Raw genomic sequence first — 7,001 nt, forward strand, 5'->3', positions numbered from 1 at the left:
CTCTGACCTCGCTTTCCCCTTCCGCCAGGCTCCAGGCTGCCCCCTAGCGCCCCGAGGGAGCGGATGCAGCTTTGTCGGCAGCGGCGGCGGTGCACGGTGTTCAGTGCACAGCAGCTGCGGGTCCTGGAGGAATTCTTTGAGGGGAAACCCTACGGGACCTATGAGGAACGCGAGAACCTGGTGGCCAGGCTGTACCTGCAGGAGTACCAAGTGCAGGTAAGACCCCAACCCGGGCAATCAGCCCACTCGCTCCCACTGCCCGCTGCCCACCCTCCAACCCATGCCCTCTCCGGTGCCCACCCCAACCCCAGGCCTAGAGTTGGGTCTGGGTGTGGAGGGAGAGGGTGCGGCCAGCCCTTCTTCCCTGAGTCTCATCAGCCCTGGGTGCAGGCGGATGGGCCCAGCTTCTCCGCTCTTACACTTGCTCCCTGTCCCCTCTCTACCCAGGTGTGGCTCATGAACCGCAGGGCCAAAGACCACAGGCTGCAGCGATTCCGTGGGCAGGAAGGCCAGAGAGCCCACGCTGCCCCCCAGGGACCAGGAGTCTGCGCCCCTCAGCCCTCGCCCGTGCCCGCGCCTGCGGGCCCTGCCACCTGGGTGCTCCCTGCCAGTCCAGTGCAGCTGGCCACACCTGAGCGCCCTGAGGAGCCAGTGTTCCCAGCCGGCCCTGTGCTCCCCACCAGCCCTGTGTTCCCAGCCGGCCCTGTGTTCCCAGCCGGCTCGGTGCTCCCTGCAGGTCTTGTGCTCCTCTCTGGTTCTGAGCTCCCCACAGGCCATGTGTTCCCAGCCGGTCCTGTGCTCCCCACCGGCCCTGTGCTACCCGCCACCCCCCGGCACAACGGGGGCCCTGGTTTCTGCAGCCGCCCTCTGCACAGACCCTTGCAAGTCTTCCCACCAGCAGATCCCAGCGCTTCCAGCTACAGTCAGGCCTGCTGGGAACCTACCCAAGGCGTCCAGGGCAAGGTCCCCGCTGCACCTGCTCTTGCTCCAGCTCCAGCTCCAGCCCCAGATCCAGATCCAGGTCCTGCTCCTGCTCCAGCTTCAGCTCCAGCACCAGATACAAATCCAGGTCCTGCTCCTGCTCCTGCTCCAGCTCCAGCTCCAGATCCAAATCCAGGTCCTGCTCCAGCTCCAGCTCTAGTTCCAGCCCCAGATCCAAATCCAGGTCCTGCAACTGCTGCATCTCCAACTCCAACTCCAGCTCCAGCTCCAGCTCCAGTTTCAGACACAGCTCCAGCTCCAGCTCCAGCTCCAGCTCCAGCTCCATCCGAGGCCACACTCTCGCCTCAGAGCCCCGACAACGCCGGGAATTTCTCTTCAGACCCTGATTTCACAGACCTGTTCTCAGCCGATTGCTTCTTGGAGGACCCTTTGTCCTCCCCCAGGCCCTGGTACGACTTTGTGGGTGACAGCGAGGTGGACCTCTTCCAGTTACTGGATCTTCGAGGGAGTGTGTCCCCGCCAAGTCCTGCAGATGCTGCGGGGCCAGAGGGCACCCGGGTGTGCGCCCACGCGGGTGGGAGAAGCCCCGCTCATTGCCTCTCGGGTGCCAGTTGCTCTTCTGCAGAGTCAGCGCACCTCTAAGCATCCATCCTGGGGAGGTGGCCTGGGCTCTGCCCCCCAACCCCCTTAGGTGTCCACTGGGCGTGTGCGTGGCGGCGGGTCAGGCCTGCTGAGTCCGCGGTCCAGGCTGAGCCCATTAGGGCGCACCTGACCTCGCTGAGGGTTCTCAGGGCTGGGACCGCAAGAGCTGCTGCTGCTGCGGGAACCACTGGAGAGCTGCTGCCCAGAACCTTCCCAAGGACCCAGCCCAGCCTCCGCGCTCCTCCTGGCCGCGTGCTCTGGCGCCCGGAGGACTGGGCACGCTTTCCCAGTGTGCGCATCTGGGACTCCCGGCTTCCTGGTGCTTTTCCCATCGCATTCCCTGCACTCAGAGAATTCGGCCCCTTCTCGCCGCATCATTGGACACGGGGAACACTCAGCACGTGTTGGGGCGGTTTCTTTTCTTTTATGTCACCTTATAATTTCTTTGCTCATTTCTCTGCATTCATTGGAATTGGAGCTAGTTCTCCACAATGAACTCTTACAAACATCGTTCCCATTTGTATTTTTTTTATCAGTAGAATTTCTGGATTTTAAGGACTATTTCAGTGCTTCTCCCTGCCTGTTACATATCTGTTTGTCCTTTCCATCCGTGGCAAACGGGTGCCCTCAAACCTAATGAATTTATTAATAAAAGTTAAAAATGACCTTGACCACGTGCTTCATTTTCAAATGGACATAAAACTCTATAGAAGCCCTGTCGCTGTCTCTGCTTTCCCCACTGTAAACTGTCCTTGAATACATCTGGCAGTGATGGTGTGTGGTGTGAGTTAGGGCTTCAGCTTCCGGGTGGTGTGTGTGTGTGTGTGTGTGTGTGTGTGTGTGTGTGGTGTGTGTGTTTCTCCTGGATTTTCAACCTCCAATGTAAGGAGGGGCAATTCATTTGTCCTAAGCCAAGTGGTCCAGGTAACCACACGCCAAAAGTCTACAGGAGGTACACTAGAAACAAGAGAAAGGAATTCAAACGTAGCACTACAGAAAGTCCTCAACATACAGGACAAGAGAGCAGGAAAATAAAAGAGGGACAGAGGATTCTAAAACAATCAGAAACCATCCAATCGCAAGCACGCATAACTGGCAATAATCTCTTTAAGTATAAATAGATGACAAGATCCAATTGAAAGACAAAGGAAGCCCGCCTGGCGTTGCTCAGTAGGTGAGAGGTCGTGTCATGCCCGGGAACGCTGAGGGCTCCATTCTGGGTCAAGGGATTCCTGGGCAAGGGCACATACCTGGTTGCACATACCAGGTTCTATCCCTGCCTCTGGTCCGGGTGCTTGTGGGAGGCAACCAACCCATGTTTCTCTCACATCATTGTTTCCCTCTCTCTCTCTCACTCTCTCTCATCTAAAAATAACAAAATTTCTCTAAAACATTCTTAGAAAGTAAGAAGCCCACATTTGCTCAACTACTTATATCCTGCTAACGGTCTTTGGCTGAGGTACCTGGACAGATATCACCAAGCCTGCCTCAGAAACCAGTCCACACTACAAGGCATGAATAGCTCGGTTCCCCATCTCCTCCCCAACCCCAAGCCTGGCCCCTCCCCTCAGCTTTGCCCATCCAATTGGCGGCAAGTGATGCCCAAATTTATTTATTTATTTATTTCTTTGGTGTGTTACACACCCTGTTTTTCTTTTAGACATCATGGAGAAGGGGGCCTCCAGTCACAATTCATAAACCAAGGAATTGGTTGGGTGATCCCTTGTGGAAATCAGGGCCATCAACTTTCGTGCAGACCAACGTGCTCCCAGGAGGCAGAAATCATGTCCAGTTAGGGGAGAGCCCACCCTGACACGGGAAGAGGCAGTTCAGGTGGCGAGCTGAATCTAGCAAGGAGATCTCACCGTTTGGTTTCCTTTGGCATTCCATCACGCAGGTCATCGACTCGCACATGGATTCTAAGAAAAGCCCCCTCGGGAACAGCACAGTACCGAGTCCTCTTGAGGGCAGGACCACGGCTGTCTGGCCACTGAGGTCTCCCAGGCCCTAGGACAGGCACAGGGTGCGGCAGCTGCTCCATCAAAGGACTAATCAATGATTGCGCCTCCCCTAGCGCCCAGGCAGCCCCCACCCCCACCCCAGCCCAGCGCCGCTCACGGACACACCTGCACATGGGGCGGGGCCTGAGAGCAGGGCTGCCTAGAGCCTCTTAGGGTGGGACCAGTGGGCTTAGGGTGGGACCGGTGGGTGGCGCGTGCCTACCTGGTATTTAAGGCGGCACTGGCAGGGCTGGTGGCTAGAGCTTCAAGCGCAGAGGATCCAGGAGCATCCAGGATGCAAGAACCCGGCTTTCCCACCGGTGAGTCTGGGCCCACCGTGAGGGCCTGGGGACCCGAGGTGGCATACTGGGGCTGGGACTGGAGGCTCCTGGGCTTCCAGACCAGGGCCACCTTCTCTGGGAGGCTTGGTGGGTTTGGGGGATGGAATGAGACCGTCGGGGTGAGGGCCGGGGGAGGGCAAGCCCACCCGGGGCACCAGCCTGCGTGAGTTTGAGGGCCCCGCCATGCCTGGCTGTGGGCCCCGCAAGAAGCACGCAGGCACTGTGCCCGGGGCCCTTTCGGAGATGTGCACGCCCAGGCCTACGGGGGCCTGTTGGCCGGGGCGGGCAGGTGCTGGATCAGGGCCGCTGCGCCACAAGCCACCCTCTCAGGCTCCAGCGCCGTCCCAGGCCCTCGGTCCCGGGGACTGCCACCTCCTCACAAGGGTGTGCTGTGGCCCAGGCCTGGTGGGCTGCGGACATTCCTTGGAGCTCCTCTGACCTCGCTTTCCCCTTCCGCCAGGCTCCAGGCTGCCCCCTAGCGCCCCGAGGGAGAGGATGCAGCTTTGTCGACAGCGGCGGCGGTGCACGGTGTTCAGTGCACAGCAGCTGCGGGTCCTGGAGGAATTCTTTGAGGGGAAACCCTACGGGACCTATGAGGAACGCCAGAGCCTGGCGGCCAGGCTGAACCTGCAGGAGCACCAAGTGCAGGTAAGGCCCCAACCCCGGCAATCAGCCCACTCGCTCCCACTGCCCGCTGCCCACCCTCCAACCCATGCCCTCTCCGGTGCCCACCCCAACCCCGGGCCGAGAGTCCGGTCTGGGTGTGGAGGGAGAGGGCGCGGCCAGCCCTTCTTCCCTAAGTCTCATCAGCCCCGGTGCAGGCGGATGGGCCCAGCTTCTCTGCTCTTACACTTGCTCCCTGTCCCCTCTCTCGCCAGGTGTGGCTCATGAACCGCAGGGCCAAAAACCATAGGCTGCAGCGACTGCGCGGGCAGCAAGGCCAGGGAGCCCACCCAGCGCCCCAGGAACCCGGAGTCCGCGCCCCTCAGCCCTCGCCCGTGCGGCGCACGGTGTTCAGTGCACAGCAGCTGTGGGTCCTGGAGGAATTCTTTGAGGGGAAACCCTACGCGACCTATGAGGAACGCCAGACCCTGGCGGCCAGGCTGAACCTGCAGGAGCACCAAGTGCAGGTAAGGCCCCAACCCCGGCAATCAGCCCACTCGCTCCCACTGCCCGCTGCCCACCCTCCAACCCATGCCCTCTCCGGGGCCCACCCAAACCCCAGGCTGATAGTTGGGTCTGGTGGCGGAGGGAGAGGGTGAGGCCGGCCCTTCTTCCCTGAGCCTCTCAGCCCTGTGCTCAGGCGGATGCGCCGAGCTTCTCCCCTCTTACACTTGCTCCCTGTCCCCTCTCTCCCCAGGTGTGGCTCACGAACCGCAGGGCCAAAGAGCGCAGGCTGCAGCGACTGCGCGGGCAGCAAGGCCAGGGAGCCCACCCAGCGCCCCAGGAACCGGGAGTCTGCGCCCCTCAGCCCTCGCCCGCGCCTGGGGGCCCTGCCAGGCCGGTGCTTCCTGCCAGTCCTGTGCAGCTGGCCACACCTGAGCGCCCTGAGGAGCCAGTGTTCCCAGCCGGCCCTGTGCTCCAAGCCGGTCCCGTGCTCCCCACCGGCGCTGTGTTCAACGCCGGCTCTGTGCTCCCCGCGGGTCCTGTGTTCCCAGCCGGCCCTATGTTCCCAGCCGGCTCGGTGCTCCCTGCAGGTCTTGTGCTCCTCTCTGGTTCTGAGCTCCCCACAGGCCATGTGTTCCCAGCTGGTCCTGTGCTCCCCACCAGCCCTGTGCTACCCGCCACCCCCCGGCACCACGGGGGCCCTGGTTTCTGCAGCCGCCCTCTGCACAGACCCTTGCAAGTCTTCCCACCAGCAGATCCCAGCGCTTCCAGCTACAGTCAGGCCTGCTGGGAACCTACCCAAGGCGTCCAGGGCAAGGTCCCCGCTGCACCTGCTCTTGCTCCAGCTCTAGCTCCAGCTCCAGATCCAGATCCAGGTCCTGCTCCTGCTCCAGCTTCAGCTCCAGCACCAGATCCAAATCAAGGTCCTGCTCCTGCTCCTGCTCCTGCTCCTGCTCCAGATCCAGATCCAAATCCAGGTCCTGCTCCAGCTCCAGCTCTAGTTCCAGCCCCAGATCCAAATCCAGGTCCTGCAACTGCTGCATCTCCAACTCCAGCTCCAGCTCCAGCTCCAGCTCCAGCTCCAGCTCCATCCGAGGCCACACTCTCTACTCAGAGCCCGGACAACACCGGGAATTTCTCTTCAGACCCTGATTTCACAGACCTGTTCTCAGCCAATTGCTTCTTAGAGGACCCTTTGTCCTCCCCCAGGCCCTGGTACGACTTTGTGGGTGACAGCGAGGTGGACCTCTTCCAGTTACTGGATCTTCGAGGGAGTGTGTCCCCGCCAAGTCCTGCAGAGGCCGCGGGGCCAGAGGGCACCCCGGCGTGCGCCCACGCGGGTGGGAGAAGCCCCGCTCATTGCCTCTCGGGTGCCAGTTGCTCTTCTGCAGAGTCAGCGCACCTCTAAGCATCCATCCTGGGGAGGTGGCCTGGGCTCTGCCCCCCAACCCCCTTAGGTGTCCACTGCGCGTGCGCGTGGCGGCGGCCCAGGCCTGCTGAGTCCGCGGTCCAGGCTGAGCCCATTAGGGCGCACCTGACCTCGCTGAGGGTTCTCAGGGCTGGGACCGCAAGAGCTGCTGCTGCTGCGGGAACCACTGGAGAGCTGCTGCCCAGAACCTTCCCTAGGACCCAGACCAGCCTCCGCGCTCCTCCTGGCCGCGTGCTCTGGCGCCCGGAGGACTGGGCGCGCTTTCCCAGTGTGCGCATCTGGGACCTGCGGCTTCCTGGTGCATTTCCCATCGCATTCCCTGCACTCGGAGAATTCGGCCCCTTCTCGCCGCATCATTGGACACCGGGAACACTCAGCACGTGTTGGGGCGGTTTCTTTTCTTTTATGTCACCTTATAATTTCTTTGCTCATTTCTCTGCATTCATTGGAATTGGAGCTAGTTCTCCACAATGAACTCTTACAAACATCGTTCCCATTTGTATGTTTTTAAACAGTAGAATTTCTGGATTTTAAGGACTA

The sequence above is a fragment of the Myotis daubentonii genome, chromosome 15, assembly GCF_963259705.1.
Source record: "Myotis daubentonii chromosome 15, mMyoDau2.1, whole genome shotgun sequence".
Lineage (NCBI taxonomy): Eukaryota > Metazoa > Chordata > Mammalia > Chiroptera > Vespertilionidae > Myotis > Myotis daubentonii.